We start from the raw sequence: 18,603 nt of genomic DNA on the forward strand, positions 1-18,603 counted from the left end.
CAGCATTCGTGTACTAGGATCCACGATCTACAAAATAGGTGTTGAGGTGACTAGCTCCTTCAATGCTCCAGAACACCGCTCCAACTTGTCACTCCAAACCACCAAAGATGTATCTTGCCCATCTTGCTTCTCACTCCCTTTAAAAGCTAACTCAAAGGGGTAGCATCATGGCATAAGGCTTGATAAAAAGACGATGAATCCAAGACATGACTTCACATGTCTACTCGTCCGTGAGATGGACATTCCAAGACCTTCTGAACCTTATCTGGATCAAGCCTCACACCTCAAAGATGATGTGACCTAGATACAAACGTTCCTAATTGAAGAAGTCACACTTTGACTCCTTCACATATAATTTCTCTCGTCTAAGTGTCTCCAAGACGACTCTGAGATGCTATATGTGTTGTTCCAATATCCTAAGGTAACTTAGTATGTCATCCAAGAGGACAATTTCCCAGGTATAGACAAAATAAATGTTAATGGTAGCTGCCATTCAAGGTTAGGCAGTTGAGCTCTCCCATCATCTCCACGATCTCTGCATCACTGACATTCTCACTCATTTTTGGCCTTTGGCTAGGATGGAGCTTGGAGGTTCAGCCCATCGTGGCTAGGACAGAGAGATGGTAGTCTCCACCAGTGTGGAGGTGCTGCTCTTTGTGTTCATGCATACCTCTGTGTGGCAGTACCTCTTTTCCTCTCTTATAGATATCTATACTATGATTGATGGAGTCCAGAGCACTTGGGGCACCTTTGCCCTCGCACATATTGTGATTATTCCCCGCCTAAACCCTCGTCCAAGACTCTTTGAGTGGAGGGTAGCTCCATTAGTGCCGCATCACAACGAGATTGATATTCGGATTGTTTCATGAAACATTTAGGGTTTAGGGGGCCTCAGTGCTTTTAGAGACGAGGCGTCCAACGAGACGAGCTTTAGAGGGCCATAGAAAGCATTCTCCATGGCTTTGATGAATCCTCCATAGTTTCTTTTTAGGTTGAAGCAAATGATAAAGACTCGGAGAGAAGGAAGTGGCCGTATAAAGGTTACGTGTGAGACTAAGGGCATAGGGGAAGTGGCCGTATAAAGGTTACGTGTGAGACTAAGGGCATAGGGGAAGTGGTTGAATGGGCAGAGAAACAAAGACTAAAACACAAAAGCCTTAAAATGCTAAGAGAAATCCCTAGAACTAACATAGAAACAAAAAAAAAAACTCAAAGAAAGTAGAGAAAAACCATAAACTCAAGAAAATCCTAACATGCAAAAAAAACCTTAAAATGAAAACAAAAATCCTACCCATGAAACACAAATGCCATGTGACCATAAAAGAACCCTAAAACACAAACAGAATAGTCCCATGTGAGCCCCGAGTGAGCCAGGATTCCACTCTATAGATACACAGATCACTTGACATCATTCTAGAGGGAGACTCACAGCATGGAATGGGGCAGCCTTAAGGGTTGGCCCCTTCTCTACATGCAATCCTACATGCACCTAAAAATGTCCGGCACCTGGTCGCGCAGACTAGATACACAGATCACCTGACATCATTCTAGAGGGAGACTCACAGCATGGAATGGCACTACTTCATGTGAAGGACAATGCAGACCTGACCTTGGATGCATAGAGTGGAATCCTGGCTCACTCGGGGCTCACATGGGACCAGTTTTCCACTCCAGCTTTGATGGGTTCAAGGTGAGTTTCGATCGACATGCATTGCCATTTTTAGCCTACAAATAATAAATCTCTGACACAAAATGTAAATGTCCCAACTATCTATAGATACTATCAATGTGCATGGAATGGAATCGAGATGGTTGCCTTAGATCACTGATGATGAAGATACCAATAAAAGATGTCATCCATGCATGCTCTGCTTTCTCCTTCGTGGCTTCATCTTTCAACAGCTTCTGGAAGTGACATAGTGTGTGAAAGCTTGTGTAAAGGTACATGCATGTAAGGGTACATGCATGTAAGGGTTGTTGGTTCATGGTGAACAGAATACAAGTTTGTTTGTATCCAAGCGCTGCATTACCTCTCACCCAAGGCATATACTGAATAACCTTTTAATTAGTCTTAGAGAATCCTTATAAACCCTTGCATTTCCATCTATACCCCCCACATAGATTAAAACATAACCTTGTATCCAAGCACTGCGTTAACTCTCACGCAAGGCATGTAATGAATAACCTTTCAATTAGTCTTAGAGACTTACATACCCTTACATTTGCATCTATACCCTACGTTAGCTCTCACCCAAGGCATGTACTAGATAACCTTTCAATTAGTCTTAGCCTTGCTGCTAGATTGTCTATGTGAAGAGCTTTCAAGATAGTTGCCCCATCATTGGTGATTGTTACACTTTGACCCCGCTCTCTGTAGACTGCAAAATGTTGTCCATTCCTTTTGGGCCAAGGGTGGTTTTAACCAAATCTGCAATGGCCATGGCACCATCAAAAGATGCCATTCGTGCATGCTCTCCTTTCTCCTTTGTGGCTTCATCTTTTAGCAGCTTCTGGAAGCGATGGTGTTTGTGGAAAGCTTGTGTAAAGGTACATGCATGTAAGGGTTGTTGGTTCACCCAAGGAGTCTTGTATACCTTTTGGGGGTTTTTACTTCAGTTAATCCTTGTATATTGGCCATGAGCTGTCATGATGTATTGTTACAGTATTAATGAAATGGGAACCAACCCACCTCTTTGCGCAGAGAGAGAGAGAGAGAGAGAGAGAGAGAGAGAGAGAGAGAGAGAGAGAGAGAGAGAGAGAGAGAGAGTTTTGGTTGTGCAGATGAGATTGAGCAGGAGGTCATTATGGTCGATGGAGAGCATGTAGATGGGATTGCAGATGAACACGAGGACGATGATGGACAGCACCATCACCCCTTGCACCATTGTAAGTACATACAATTTCATTGAGAGAGAGAGAGAGAGATTAATTGTAATCATTGCTAATTAATTGCAGACCCCCCTATTTTGGTTGGCCCAGACCCACCCCCTGTTGTTGTATACTCTCTCTCTCTCTCTCTCTCTCTCGGATTGTGGGCTAATACAGTATGTGCTTCCTCCACGAGAGAGAGAGAGAGAGAGAGAGAGAGAGAGAGAGAGAGAGAGAGAGAGAGAGAGAGAGAGAGAGAGAGAGAGAGAGAGAGAGAGAGAGAGAGAGAGAGAGAGAGAGAGATTCCCCGCCTCAGTGGGTGGTTTATTCTACATAGCTTTGACCAGCTGCCTTGATAGACTCGCCCCTTTGGTATATTAGCCACTCCCTGGCTTCAACAGATAGTATACTCCAAGAGGAGTAGGCCTCTCTAGCACTCCATGGAGCTCTATTATGCTCAGATATACAGCTACGTTCTTCCAAAAGAGAGAGAGAGAGAGAGAGAGAGAGAGAGAGAGAGAGAGAGAGAGAGAGAGAGAGAGAGAGAGAGAGAGAGAGAGAGAGAGAGAGAAATGAAATGATATATTAACGTCTTCAAAAGGCCAAAATGACCTATGAGACCAAGAAGTTACATCATGGTGGATCTGATACAATGTCTGGATGAAAAACCAGAAAATGAAAAATAAAGATGATGATGATGATACTACTGGCAACTGTGGCAACCTAGAAATAGAAGTGGGAACTGGAGGGTAAACAGAAACCCCTATAGGGTGTGGGTATAATGAGGGGGGTACACTATGGAGGTGAGTGGAGTACAGTGAGGGGATACAATATCATGTAGGAAGGGGAGTACACTATGGAGGTGAGACCTCCATCTCATAATATGTGCCGCATCGGACGCTGGTGGATCTGCTCAATGGATGTGAGTCCTCCATCTCATAATATGTGCCGCATCGGATGCTGGCAGATCTCCTCACAATATCCTCTGTGGTCAATACCCTGATTGGGTATCTCGCATGTCTTGCAAGAATAATCCAAATCTTCTGCCCCGTCGCTGCAATCGCCGTCCATGCTTGGATGCCCTTCTCCATAGTCACGGGCGTCTAGATCGCCCAAGCTCAATCGCATGATCAATCGGTGTGTCATTAGTGTGGGCGGTATCCATGTCCTGCTCTGCTGTGCTGTGTGTATCCATCTGGCTATCCAGTGATGGCTGGACTAAAGAAATTTGTAATGTGCCTTTGAGTCTCACTCTCTGTGGAGAGAGAGAGAGAGAGAGATTAATTGTAATCATTCCTAATTAATTGCAGACCCTCCTGTTTTGGTTGGCCCAGACCCACCCCCTGCTGTTGTCGCTTCGCCTCTGCATGGTATGTGTTTGCTTCTAATGTTTGTGAGAGAGAGAGAGAGAGAGAGAGAGAGAGAGAGAGAGAGAGAGAGAGAGAGAGAGAGAGAGAGAGAGAGAGAGAGAGAGAAAGAAATATTAACGTTTGCCAAAGGCCAAAATTGGCCTATGAGACAAACAAGTAGTACACAATGATGTTCCTCCAGTCATCAAGAGGAAAATGTGGAGTGAGACTAAAATGTACAAGTATGACAACACGACCATAGGGGACTCAATGGTGGTGTACAAACGAGAGGGTGTGGATGGAGTACTAGAGCTACTAATGCATCTCTATATGCTGAAGGGGTGATATAAGTATGATATGTTATCTACTCCTAACTCCATCCAGTCTCATAGTCTGGGTACAATATGTCATACATCCGATTTGAGGATGCCGTAAATGTCTGGAACATGCGTCCTGGATCAGAGCGAAAATGTGCCAGTTGCTCCTAGACCTCCTGTTGGTGTCGAGACCGGATGGCCGCGATCTCTCTGTGGTGTAGCCGTGGTGTCTAGTAGCCGACTAGTCTGGGTCATCGCCTAGCTCAAATCTCCTCCGCTCGCTGAGATGTCACTCCCAATGTGTGTGGCTGGGCTACTGGTGCCAATCTCTAGAAGAAGTCAGTCAACTGAGATTGTCTTCCTCCTCTATGATGTGCGGGTGTCTGAAGTAAGATCTCCCTGTGTCTCTGTAGTGCTAGTAGTAGTTTGCCTAGCTGTCTCTGGTCCGATCTCTCCCAGATCTATCTAAGTGATGTGGTCCCTCTAAAAACCTTAGGATAGCATGCCCTGATCTCCTGCAAAGCACCACATTGGCAAACAAAATGCTCCTCTGTCTCTGTACGCGTGCATTGAAGTCTCCCATCAGGAGAACCTCTCCCATGGTCGAATAGTGTAGGATATCTGTGGATAGAGTGGCATATGGAGACTCACTAGGAAGGGCCCCTCTCTCCTCTCCTCCTCCAAATAACAGGTTTGTGGGTCCCGGGCAACAATCTGTAGTCTGTTGTGAAGCCCCTGTCTGAAGAGTATGGCCACTCCTCCTGAGCCACGAGAGGTGTGCTGGCGTGTACATCCCCGGTGTAGGGACTCCCACTGGAATCCATGTATCCGTGGTAACCCTCTCTCTAGGCTCTCATGTGCCTCTGTAAGTAGGATGATATCTCGGCCTCTCATCACCTCCTCCAGTCTCTCAGGGTGCATCCAAAGATCTCCATTCCAATTCCAAACCGCGACATGAAGCTCTTCATGTGTCCCACAGGCCGCGAGCCCCTATGCGATGATCTTGCCATCTATGATGACTCGACCATCGCGATAGGATGCCAGAAACATCCTGATGCCCAGTGGATCTTAGATGCATTATGCATCGTTTTAGGGCTTAGTTGCAGCGTGCGTAGTTTTGTTACCATGCACATGAGTCATTCTGGATTCAGATGAGAGGTAGATGTGATAGGCATTTCTTTGCTGTGCATGGCCTCTCCCATAACAAGGAATGTATTAGATAGTTGCAGAACATGCCCCAAGAGAGCCTGACATGGACAAGAAAATTACCTTTGATTTTTACTGTTGCTTGTTATCTGTAGAGGTTCACTCCCATAGGGCACACCATAAGGTTTGGGAGTCCCTGTCTAGGCTGATTTCAGATGATATGTGTGCATTACTTGGTGTCCCTTTTTCGGGAGATGAGTTTAGACTTGCGATTTAGGAATAACCACATGGTAAATGTCCTGGGGATGATGCCCCCTTTCCCATATTTTTCATGAGTTTGCAGGATGACATTGGAGATGAGATTACTGTGGCACTACAGGATGTGGAACACGGGCTATATGCCTACTTTTCTTACCGAGGGTCGTATCCACCTCATCCTTAAGGGTGGTGATAAGACTAACATTGCCCAGTGGAGGCCTATCACATTGCTTGGGACTGCATACAAAATTCTTGCCAAGGAAGTGAGCATGAGATTATAGCCAGTGTTATAGATAGCCCTTTATGAACAGAGAATGGATTTCTCCAATTGGGAGGCGATAGAGTGGTGGGCCAAGGCAAGTAATCAACCCTTGGTCAGATATCTATATTGGGACCCTAGTGAGTGGGAATGGACTGATGTGACTAACCCCATGAGGAGCATACCTTTATTCAGGTACATTGCATGTAACACCAGGTTGCTCATGCTTGGATAGATCCAGGGAGTTCCCACTCTTAGGCCTCACTAGGAGGCTTATGAAATTACACCCCCCCATTTAGAGGAGATTTTGGTGGGGACTCTGGCACTCATATAGGAGGAGCCAACTATCCTACTTCTTCTGGCTGTTTCTACATGGTGGGTTACCCGCCAACCAGTGGAGATCTATTTTTGGTGTCGACCGCTCTTGTCCTAGATGCCCAGCTCCATCTGAGACATTGCAAGATCACAGAGGATCTAGGTATCTATAGCCCAGCTCTTGGGCAGATTGAGGAGTGATCCTATCTATATTACTTGGGATGCTATTGCGTGGTTGGCTTAGTCTGGCCCATAACTTTTTTTGAGGAGAGGGGTGCAGATCCTGTTATACTTGTCCGTAAGGGTATAGTTCAGAGATGTTTGCTTCAGGATATCCCCGAGTTACGATACACACACCACCTCCGCTTCATATTGACATCACCTAGGAGATTATTGCTAGTATCATGGTGGCATATCTAGAAGACCATATGGTTAGAGGCCTTCGAGGGTATCTGTGTTTATGACACTCAATGTATTTGCAGTATATGGAGTGACATTGTTCGTACTTTTTTGTCCACTGGGCCCGCATACAGAGATCTTTTAGAGCTGTGCAAACAACATGCAACAGATTTATGAGAGAGTGGAACCATGGTAATTTTTCTCCTCCATTCCAACAAGGCTTTCATAGTGCCCTCGGTTGGTTGAGAACTCCCTATCTTTTGGTTTGAGATCTCCCTTTGTATGATTTTATTTTACTAAAATAGAAGTCAAGAAGCGAAGAAATGGTCTTCATCCCCCATACAACAAATGAGAGTCTTTGTGAGTGTAGAAGTGCCTAACTCAAAACCTAGCATCCACCTATATAGGCTAAGCCAAGCCAATAATAGAGGTCTCTTGCTATTCTTAGCTTTCTAGCTAATTCTAATAGCTTTCCTTTAACCTTAATTGATTGGTGTCAATTAATATATCTGTTTAGAATTATTGCATACCTTATACTCTAGGCATCTATCCTTAAGATACTCTTGCATTTTGATATGCATTCCACTAACCCTAGTTAGCAACTAATTTTGGATAGTCTGCCAATGTAAACTTTCCCTCCTTTGCGAGCTTGATGTACTCCAGGCATGCATTCTCGCCGGTGTGCTACTTGCATCCGTGTGAGGTCATCGTCGAGGTAGATGTGGGGGCGAGAGAGAGAGAGAGAGTAAGAGATTAATTCTAATCATTGCTAATTAATTGCAGACCCCCTATTCTGGTTGGCCCAGACCACCCCCCTGCTGTTGTCGGTGAGGCCTCCCCTCTCCGTGGCCCTGTTTTGGTTGGCCTTGACCACCCCCCTGCTGCTGTCGGTGAGGCCTCGCCTGTACATGGTATGTGTTTGCTTCTAATGTTTGAGAGAGAGAGAGAGAGAGAGAGAGAGAGGGAAAGAGAGATTGCTAATTAATTGCAAACCCCCCTATTGTGGTTGGCCCAGACCACCCCCTGCTGTTGTCGGTGAGGCCTCCCCTCTCTGTGGTATGTGTTTGCTTCTAATGTTTGAGAGAGAGAGAGAGAGAGAGAGAGAGAGAGAGAGCATGAACCCGCGAGCCCTAATTGTAACCCTGCACCCTCTGCTCGCCTCTCAAACCCTAATGCTGCCTTGGCCTCCTCCTCGCTGTTGCTGCCTACTTCCTCGCCATCTGCTCCTGCCCACCCCGGCATCTGTAGCACCACCCCCGCCATCTGCTGCTCTGTCCACTCCGCCTCTGCAGTGCCTCCTCCGCCCTCCTCTGCAGCGCTTCCCTCGCCCTGCCTTTGCACTAGAAGGATAAGTTTAGTAGAGCTATGTTCTCTGAAGTTGAACACTTTATCTGCAATTTTGATTTTGTTGACACAAAAACAACACAAGTGATGCATTTGTTGGCAGCTCAATAATTATACACATTGAGTTTCCCATGAATATATTTAAAGTTCCATGGGTTGGTAGTAATAGCCCTTTAAGGTAGCAGCTTCTATATAAATTTCAATCACCTATTGATTAGTTCTCTTACAACCTTACGCAAAGTGTGCTTAGAGAAAACCCCAACAAAACTTGAGCTATTTTTTGCAAACATAGACATTGTATCCACAATCCTGATTTCATTGACATAGATACAATGTAGGTGATGTGTGATGCAAGGTGTAGAATATGTCTTCTAAGTATGTAGGCGATGCAATGATGCAAGGTTGTAGACTACATCTTTTAAGTATTGGAGTCTATTACATGCCATAGCATTGCGTGGGTTGAATACTAGGAGACCTTTCGGGTCTATCTATCTAGAGAGATCGAGAGAGAGAGAGAGAGAGAGATGTCTATACGAAGGAAAAGCATAATCAACATCTCTCTTAAATTTACATTGAAATGTTCAATTTTATAATTAAACTTGAAAGTTAACTTCTTCAAAATAAAGACCTTTTAGCACCCACATTGAGATGCAGAGGAGTGCGTCTCTTACCCGTCGTAGACGGGTCATGTTTCTTGTATATGACTATATTTTTTTAAAGGACTTCATTTTTTGCTAACTTTACATGTAACAAACTAAAATCATAATGATAAAATGACAAACTAATAGTTATTTCTTACATATAATAAAATTATTAATACGAAATAACTACAACAATAAATTTAAAAACAAAATAAATCTTTGATTAAAATCTCATAAAATATTAACATTTAACAAAAGAAGTTTATAAAACATAGTTCGATTTTTTCAAAAACTACTTTAATCTCTTGTTTTCTTTTTTAAAATATTAGATGATTTATAAAAACAAAATATATTCATTTTTAGATTTAATTAAAGACTTCACTAATTTGAAAAATAATACAAAAACTACTTGAAACTCTTATTTTCCTTCTTTTTAAATGGATAATTTTCAAAAACAAAATATATATGTTTTGACATTTAAAAAAAACTTCACAAATTTGAAAAATTAAAAAAAACTACTTCAATCTCTTTATTTTTTGAATAGATGATTTAAAAGATTAAATATATACGTTTCGACATTTAATTAAAGACTTCACTATCTTGAAAAATAATATAAAAACTACTTCAAACTCTTGTTTTCTTTTTTTTTTAAAAAAATAGATTACGTTTAAAAATGAAATGTATCCTTTTTTACATTTAAATATAAACTTTCGTAATTTGAAAAATAATATGAAAACTACTTAAATCTTTTTTTTTCTTTTCTCTTTTATAGATGATTTTTGAAAACAAAATATATACATTTTGACATTTAAATAAAAACTTCAATAATTTGAAAAATAATATTAAAAAGTTTTAAAGTGCAACTTAAATTGAAAAAATTTTAATAATTAAATTACATTTCCCTCTAAACTAAAATTAAAATTAAAATTTCCAAAAAATGCTAGACTCTTAAAAAAAAAGCTTACTTGAAATCTCCTGCTCCGTCAATCTCTGTCATGCTAGGAATTTTGTCGATTTTGATCCAGGAGGAGCTCGATTGAGGTTTCAGACATAAGGAGCTCGATTGAGGTCCTCCCCTCATATAGAAAATTTTAGGATTTTAGAATACCACGATCATACCATGCCATGCATACTACATCTGAACATGTACATGTGGCTGTCCACATGTAATACCATGATTGAGGTCATAATTCCTCTCCTTGCATAATATATATTTCCATGCATTAGCTACAACATGCTAGCCACAAGATGTGGCATCTTGTTAAGTTGGAACATGTTGATTAAGGAATTTGAAATTCCTCATCACTTTGCAACTCAGGATACTTGGAGCCTAAGGCCAAAATAAGTCTTTTAGTTGCCCTCAAATACAGGAATACATGGTTTTCAATGAAAAGAATATGAGTTATTACACAACACTAATGATAATAGAAAAGGAAGAGAAACACTTACAGCTTAACTTGACCATGAATGCCAAGTAAACTATTCATTAGAATTGCAGTTTTCTTTGGCAAGTTAATAACATAAAGACTCCAATGAGAGTTGCAAAATTTTCAAGAAGCACAATATAAATGTCAATAGTTAAAACATGGAATCGAATAAATAAACATGAAGGAATATGATGGTGGCTTACTTCTCCATAAAAGGTAACATGACAAATTGAGTAGTATTTTTCATTTGCTCAGAGTAGTGTAAGATATCTTCTGACTTGATAGACAAGTTTAGAAGTTGTAAACTTATTAATGGGTCACGAACAAAAATCTCCTCTATTTGGCTAGCTAGCAAATCCTTTAGTAATGCCCTGCAAATTAAAATAATCAAATTCAATATGTGTGTTAATACTCATGAAACTATAAATAGATGAAAAACATTGGGACATATGTACCTTAAGCTCATATAAACCACATTATCGTTAATTTCTCTTTTCTTAGACCTAAGAGTATATATATGTACAATTTGTCCTCTTGCTCTATAGATGAGGAGACATTGCAAATTGGCCTAGAATCTTATCAATCCTTGCATTGTTTTCCTTCTCTAGCCTAGATGTTTCATCTTGCATTACGTCTTCTTGAGATTTGAATTCTCTCTCTTCTTCATTCTTCTTTTCAAGGTGAGACTCTCTCACTTTCTTTTCTCTTTCTGTTTGTAACCTTGTGTGCTTTAACAAGCCGAGGATATTCTCAGTTATATTCTCAACCCTGACTTCAGTGCTTCTTTTCCTTTTCAAAGCAGGAGGGATACTAAAAATTTTCAGGGCTTTGATATCTCTTATGGGTAAAGGATTAAGAATAGTGTCAAATCTATATCTTACCCTACTAACCACAATCATATATTTATCCATCAGTGTCACCCTTCTGGCATGTGCTGCACATATATTGCTATCATTGAAAGAATCAATAAGAAAATCCTCAAGAGCTTCATGAAGACAGAGAATAGCTCCAACTTTCCATCTAAACGGGCCTCTAACTCTTAAAGTAATTTCTCTAATGACCCTCATGAGAGGGTCCCTAGGAACAAGGTCAAAAGATGCTTGTGCATTCCTTATTTCCCGAATAACTTATGTTGACACAAAAGTTGGGACCTCGCTTTCATTTTGCTTTTGCCACCAAAAGAAACTTGCAAATTTTCTTTTTTTGAGACTTCTGCTTTTTCTTTTCTTCCTTCTCCAATTTTGCACTTGCAATCTTTTTCTCCTCTTTAGTCATTGGCTGAATGGTTTGATTAGTTCGAGCCATATTTGTTGAACAAAAAGATAAATAAATACAAATCTTAAAAAATTACAATAGGACATAATCCATCTAAGTTTAAACAACATTCTAATAAAATGAGCTTTATCGCTCATGAAGAAAAGAGCATTGTTCATAAAGGACGAATTGGGCTCTTTGCTCTATGGGCGGTACAATCGTATAATTGAAAATTTTAAAAAGCAAAAGCTTCAAGTTTAGTCCACATCCATGTTTGGTTAGTATGCGCTCCATTCTTCAAACCTAGTGACTTGTAGTGTGCTTGCAAAAATGTACACATTATACCTTCCACATGGCACATACAAAACCATTTGGCAACCAAATCCTGTATGGATTTAGGTCTAGGGTAGATTAAGGGCCATGGAAAGTTTCATCCACAATAGATAAGTGCACATGGGTATTTGGTTTGTACGAGCAACATTTTTCAAATGTAGTTACTAGTAGTAAGTGTAAGCAAAAATGTATGCAGTATACCTTCCCTTCGACACATACAAAATCATTTGGCTACAGAATGTTGGATGGATGTAGTTCGAGTGTAGCCTAAAAGCTGTGCAAAGTTTCATCTGCAACAAATAAGTCCACATGCATATTTGGTTAGTACGTGCTCCATTTCTCATACGTAGTCATTAGTGAGTGCATGCAAAAATGTGCGCATTATACCTTCCACGCAGCACATAAGAAATATTTAGGCTACCAAATCTTGCATGGATTAGGTCTAGTGTAGATTAAGGGCCACGCAAAGTTTCATCCCCAACATATAAGTACACATGCGTATTTGGTTAGTGCGTGCGCCATTTTTCATACATAGTCACTAGTAGTAAAATGTACGCATAACAGCTTCCACGTGGCACGTAAAATGTACGCATAACAGCTTCCACGTGGCACATAAAAAGTCATTTGGCAACCAAATCTTGCATGGACATAGGTCTTGGGTAGCCTAAGGGCTGTGCAAAGTCTCATCACCGACATATAAGTCCACATGGGTATTCGATTAGTACGTATGCCATTTGTCATACGTAGTCAGTTAGCAATGAGCGCTTTCGAGATGTACGCATTATACCTTCGCGGCACATACAAAATCATTTGGCAGCCAAATGATCTCATATCTACCATGTGGAAGGTATAATGTGTATATTTTTGCATGCACTCACTACTAATAATGGCTGTGTATGAAGAATGGCGCATGTACTAACCAAATACGAATGTGGACTTATATGTTGGGGATGAAAGTTTGCACAGCCCTTAATCTACCCTAGCCCTACATCCATGCAAGATTTGGTTGTAGAATGATTTTGTATGTGCCACATGGAGGGTATAATGCGTCCATTCTTGCATGCACTCACTAGTACTAGTGACTACGAATGAAAAATGGTGCATATACTAACCAAATACCCACAAGGACTAATCTGCTGGGGTTGAAACTCTTCACCAGTCATAGGCTACCTAAGACCTCAATCCATGGAAGATTTGGTTGTCAAATGATTTTGTATGTGCTGCGTGGAAAGTATAATGTGTACACTTTTGCAAGCACTCACTACTAGTGACTTCGTTATGAAAAATGGGGCACGTAGTAAGCAAATACCCATGTGGACTTAAATGTGTTGAAATTTGAGCAAAATGATGAGCTATGGTGGATCAAACACTAGAATCAACATGATTAACAAAGTGATTAAGAAATAATTAACAAATAGACGTAATTAGTGAATAATTAGCAAATAGATTAATGTAGGCATGGATACTCAAAAACCAGCAAATTCTCATTAGGGCTATGCCTCAATTTATAGAGTTTACATCAAGCATCAAATATCGATTCTTGATAGTAATCTTGTTTAGTGCACGATAATTGATACACAATCAATATGTGATTTCTCCATGATTCACTCCCAGAATATCTCCACCTTTTGCTTGATTCTCTCCACCTCTTCTCTTTTCCCTGATTATCTCCCAGAATATCTCCACACTCCTAAATTCCCTCATGCTACCCATTATTCTCTCCCAGTAGATTCTTCTAACCTTTTCACAGGTTCTTTCACAATTACATCTCCTCTTTTATAGCCTCTATCCAAGAGCTTGTTCCCACACACACCCTATTCACTTGTATATTTCAACACCTCCCCTCAAGTGAATACTCCTAGTACACCTACACCCTATACCAAGTTTGCCTCCCCTTACTTGGTAGTCCGCGACCAGTGTCTACTCCTCCCCTCAAGTTATCTCAGCACACCTGGACCCTGTATCAAGTTTCTTTCTTACTTGATAGCCCGCGACCAGTGCCTCAAGTCCCTAAACTCCATAGTCCTTGACACTCTCTCTCTCTCTATGTGTCCAAGGCTACTATAAGTGCCCGTGACCTTGACTAAAGTACTCACACATACATTTACCACGTGGCCTACATCATTGGTGGCTCAGAGGTGGTTTTACTTTATTGGGGCAAGTTACATTGGGTTGTGGGGTCTCTCTCTCTCTCTCTCTCTCAGAGATTTTCACATGGCTCCTCACTCTTTGGAGCCTCACATCTTCTCTTTTCTTCAGTCTTCTTCTCGTGGCAGCATCTCTCCACGCGTCCGTCTCTTCTTCCAGTCTTCTCGGGGCAGCTTCTCTTCTTGTGGCAGCTTCTCTTCTCGTGTCCATGTCTTCCTTCAGCTTTTCTTCTTGGTGTGGATCCTCTTCTTGGGAAGAGATATTCTTCTTCTTTCATGGTTGGGGCCATGAGCTCGTCCGTCAGGTCTTTTTGCTCCATGTGAGCAGCATGTTTCAATGTTTTGCTGACAGTTCCTTTGGGCTTTTTATGTTTATTTTGTATCATTATGCAATGCAAACCCAAATTTATGCGGGAGGTCTTACCTCTTGCCTTAATCTGGACAAGGGCAGTGTCTGTTCCCATTTTTACACTAATAAAATGTGCCCAATACATAATGCGTATAGCATTCATTCTCATGCACATTCCAAATGCAACTCTCGTTGTGAATAATCTTGAATTTGAGTGAGATTTACAGGCATTAACCAAGGGTTAAATGCAAAATGATGATTTTCACAAATTTTATCAGCACAATTTTACCAGAAATTACATTAAATCAAGGGTAACCAATTTGTACGGGATGGTTGGAGTATCAAACCAACTCCGATTTGCAATCTGAAGTTATAGAGATCTCTATCAGATACCTAATGGTTAATTTGAACCCTCAATTGCACCAAAATACAGTGATTAGCACTGATTAATCACTGATTAGCACTGATTAATCACTGATTAGCAAATTAATGCTCTGTTTTGTGTGCAAAAAACAGAGTATGCGGGGAGTCCAGATCTGGTGCCTTAGACTTCAAATAAGCTCAAATGATTTCAAAGGCATCAATAGCAATGAGTCTAGTAGAGGATTAAGCCAAGAAACACAAGATTTGACCAAATATTGAAAGCTTAATCTCTGTTTTACCAAAGTCACCTGCAGATTTGATGAAGAGCTTGGATCTCAATGTAGACTTGATGAAACTCAATTCAGTCTTCACCAGCTTGTAGAGCATGTTTGATTACCCCTTGGGCTAAGAGGAATTAGAGACCTTTGATCTGTGGAAGTAGAAATCACCAAATCATCTCAGAAAAACGTAGCTTTTTAATCAGCAAAAATCGGGAGCTTCCGTGGGCGGTTTGCGCTTCTGATTCGATGGGCTGGAGCTCCTATGGGTTAGCTAGCTTGTGTTAGAAGCTTATGCCCTAATTCTATGTGTGCAAGGTGCTAGAGATCCTCCACTGGCTGGGGGTGAAGGGGAGAAGTGAAAACTCACTAAAAAATTGATTTTTTGCTAATTATCTACTAATCCTAATTAATTAACTAATGGGCTCAGAAATCTAATTGATTCTAGGCATGGCTCTGATACCATGTTGAAATTTGAGCAAAATGATGAGCTATGGTGGATCAAACACTAGAATCAACATGATTAACAAAGTGATTAAGAAATAATTAAGACGTAATTAGTGAATAATTAGCAAATAGATTAATGTAGGCATGGATACTCAAAAACTAGCAAATTCTCATTAGGGCTATGCCTCAATTTATAGAGTTTACATCAAGCATCAATCCCATTGATTTCTCCATGATTCACTCCCAGAATATCTCCACCTTTTGCCTGATTCTCTCCACCTCTTCTCTTTTCCCTGATTATCTCCCAGAATATCTCCACACTCCTAAATTCCCTCATGCTACCCATTATTCTCTCCCAGTAGATTCTTCTAACCTTTTCACAGGTTCTTTCACAATTACATCTCCTCTTTTACAGCCTCTATCCAAGAGCTTGTTCCCACACACACCCTATTCACTTGTATATTTCAACAAAATGTTGGGGATAAAACTTTACACGGCCATTAATCTACCCTAGACCTATGCCCATGCGAGATTTGGTTGCCAAATGATTTCGTATGTGCCGCATGGAAGGTTTAATGCGTACATTCTTGGACTTATCTGTTGGTGATGAGATTTTGCACAGCCCTTAGGCTATCCTAAACCTACATCCATGCAAGTTTTGGTTGCCAAATGGCTTCGTATGTGACACGTGGAATGTATTATGCGTACATTTTTGCACTCACTACTCGTGACTATGTATGAAAAATGGCACACACACTAACCAAATACGCATGTGGACTTATCTGTTGGTGATGAAACTTTGCAAGGACCTAAATCTATCCTAGACCTACATCCCTATGAGATTTGGTAGCCTAATGATTTCGTATGTGCCACATGGAAGGTATAATATGTACATTTTTGCATGCACTCACTACTAGTGACTACGTATGAAGAATGGAGCACGTACTAACCAAATATGGATGTGGACTTATTTGTTGGAGATGAAACTTTGCACGGCTTTAAGGCTAAACTATAAATACATCCATGTAGGATTTCCTAGCCAAATGATTTTGTATGTGCCGCATGGAAGGTATATTACGTACATTTTGGCATGCACTCACTACTAGTGACTATGTTTGAACAATGATGCTCGTACAAACCAAATGCCTATGTGGACTTATCTATTGGGGATGAAACTTTGCACGGACTTTAATCTACCTTCGGCCTACATCCATGCAAGATTTGATTGCGAAATGATTTCGTATGTACGACGTGAAAGGTATAATGCGTACATTTTTGCAAGCACTCACTACTATTGACTTTATATGAAGAATGGAGTGTGTGCTAACCAAATACAAATGTGGACTGATTTGTTTGGGGATGGAACTTTGCACGGCACTTAATCTACACTCGACCTACATCCTTGCAAGATTTTGTTTCCATGTGATTTTGTATGTGCAAGGTATAATGCATACATTTTTACAAGCACTCACTTCTAGTATGAAAATTGGTGCACGTACTAATCAAATATGCATGTGGACTAACTGGGGATGAAACTTTGCTCAGATCTTAATACACCCTAGACCTACATTCCATGCAAGATTTGGTTGCTAAATGATTTCGTATGTGTCATGTGGAAGATATAATGCGTACATTTTTGCATGCACTCACTACTAGTGACTACGTATGAAAAGTGACACATGTACTAATCAACTACGCATGTGAACTTCTCTTGGGGATGAAACTTTGCATGGCCCTTAATCTACCATATACCTACATCCATGCAAGCCAGCCAGGCAGATGCAAGTGGGACAGGTGTCATTAATCGTACCATCTACAATTCTATGTGCACACACCTCATTGGCATCCCGCACGAGGCTCTGTTCGAAGGGCGAACAATAGGCTTTGGTGTTTTTGGCATAGTAAAAGAGTATACAGTTAAAGGTATATCATTTTTGTCGGAGCACATTACTTTTTGCGGAAAGCACTACAAAGGAGAAGGCAACGCCAAGTTCGAGAGCTTCCAGGCAGAGCAGGGCATGCAGGTTCTACACCCATCAATTGTCAGGTGTATTGCCTTCACAAAAGAATCTCCTTGGATCACTATTTTCCCATACTATAATGGCGGCTCGCTTGGTGATACTCTTCTGAAGGTCCCCTTCAGATTCAGTGAGTTCACCAGAGCAATTTTTCGTTTGGATCGAGAATGGAGACAACCCCCGCCCGATAATATTCCTTTAAGTCATCTAGAACTTTCTAAAATAAAACAAATAGTAATAACCATGCCACATATTATGTATGCCGCCCTGGTGGAAGGCCTAGCGGCAGCACATCTGGCAGGAATTATACATACCGACCTACATCCATTCAATGTAGTGTTGGATTTTACAAAAGAGCTGAAGCCACGTGTAGGTTTTATCGATTGGGGGTTACTGCTGAGAGCGCCCAAAAAACAGGTGTCTCTCAATTTTGTATTTGAAGCAGACAAGAACCCTGAGAAGGTGGCACAGGCGGTCTCCTACACAGACAGAGAGCGAAATAAACGGCCGTGGATAGCCCCGAAGCTTTATGATCCGTTTTTGGCAGATGCATACACTCCTGCATCTGATATTTTTACCTTGGGATATTTATTACAAACTTTATATGACTTTTGGGTGGCAGAAAGTACAAGAGTTGTGGATGGATAATAGTTCCTATGATAAAGTTACCATGGATACTATTATTTAGAGTCAAAAATTGGATGTGTCTGCCTAATCGCGATGAGCAAAAATCAATTTTGCAAGTAGTGGATTTTTTTAGATCACTAAATACTGACCCAACGAGGGTACAACGTCCTCTTGTTGAGCTATGGGTGTCATTCACCCCAATTTTGTAATGATACAGTATCAGGAGATTAAGTTTCAGGAATGGCACTTTGTTTCTCTCTTCAAAATTTGATGTGTCCATTGTTTGAAATATTATCTCATTGAGTCTTTGCAATATCTCTCTCCTCTTGTGGTGTTTAAGTTTATGTTTTCTCTTCAAAATTTGATGTGCGCGCATTGTTTGAAGTATTTTTGGAGTCAAGTGGATATTTCTCATCGAGTCTTTGCAATACATATCTCCTCTCGTGGTGTTAAACTTTAAGTTT

General features: G+C 40.9%; 1 long non-coding RNA gene across 1 annotated transcript; it reads left to right on the plus strand.

The window, feature by feature from the left end:
- The first annotated feature begins 2,787 nt into the window (after nucleotides 1–2,787).
- Nucleotides 2,788–8,013, plus strand: LOC147615545 (uncharacterized). Its single transcript, XR_015262757.1, has 3 exons — nucleotides 2,788–2,886; nucleotides 7,695–7,822; nucleotides 7,927–8,013. It is a non-coding gene; the product is annotated as an uncharacterized LOC147615545 (long non-coding RNA).
- The last annotated feature ends 10,590 nt before the right edge of the window (nucleotides 8,014–18,603 follow it).

The sequence above is a fragment of the Cibotium barometz genome, chromosome 40, assembly GCF_041138505.1.
Source record: "Cibotium barometz isolate CiBa-2024 chromosome 40, ASM4113850v1, whole genome shotgun sequence".
Lineage (NCBI taxonomy): Eukaryota > Viridiplantae > Streptophyta > Polypodiopsida > Cyatheales > Cibotiaceae > Cibotium > Cibotium barometz.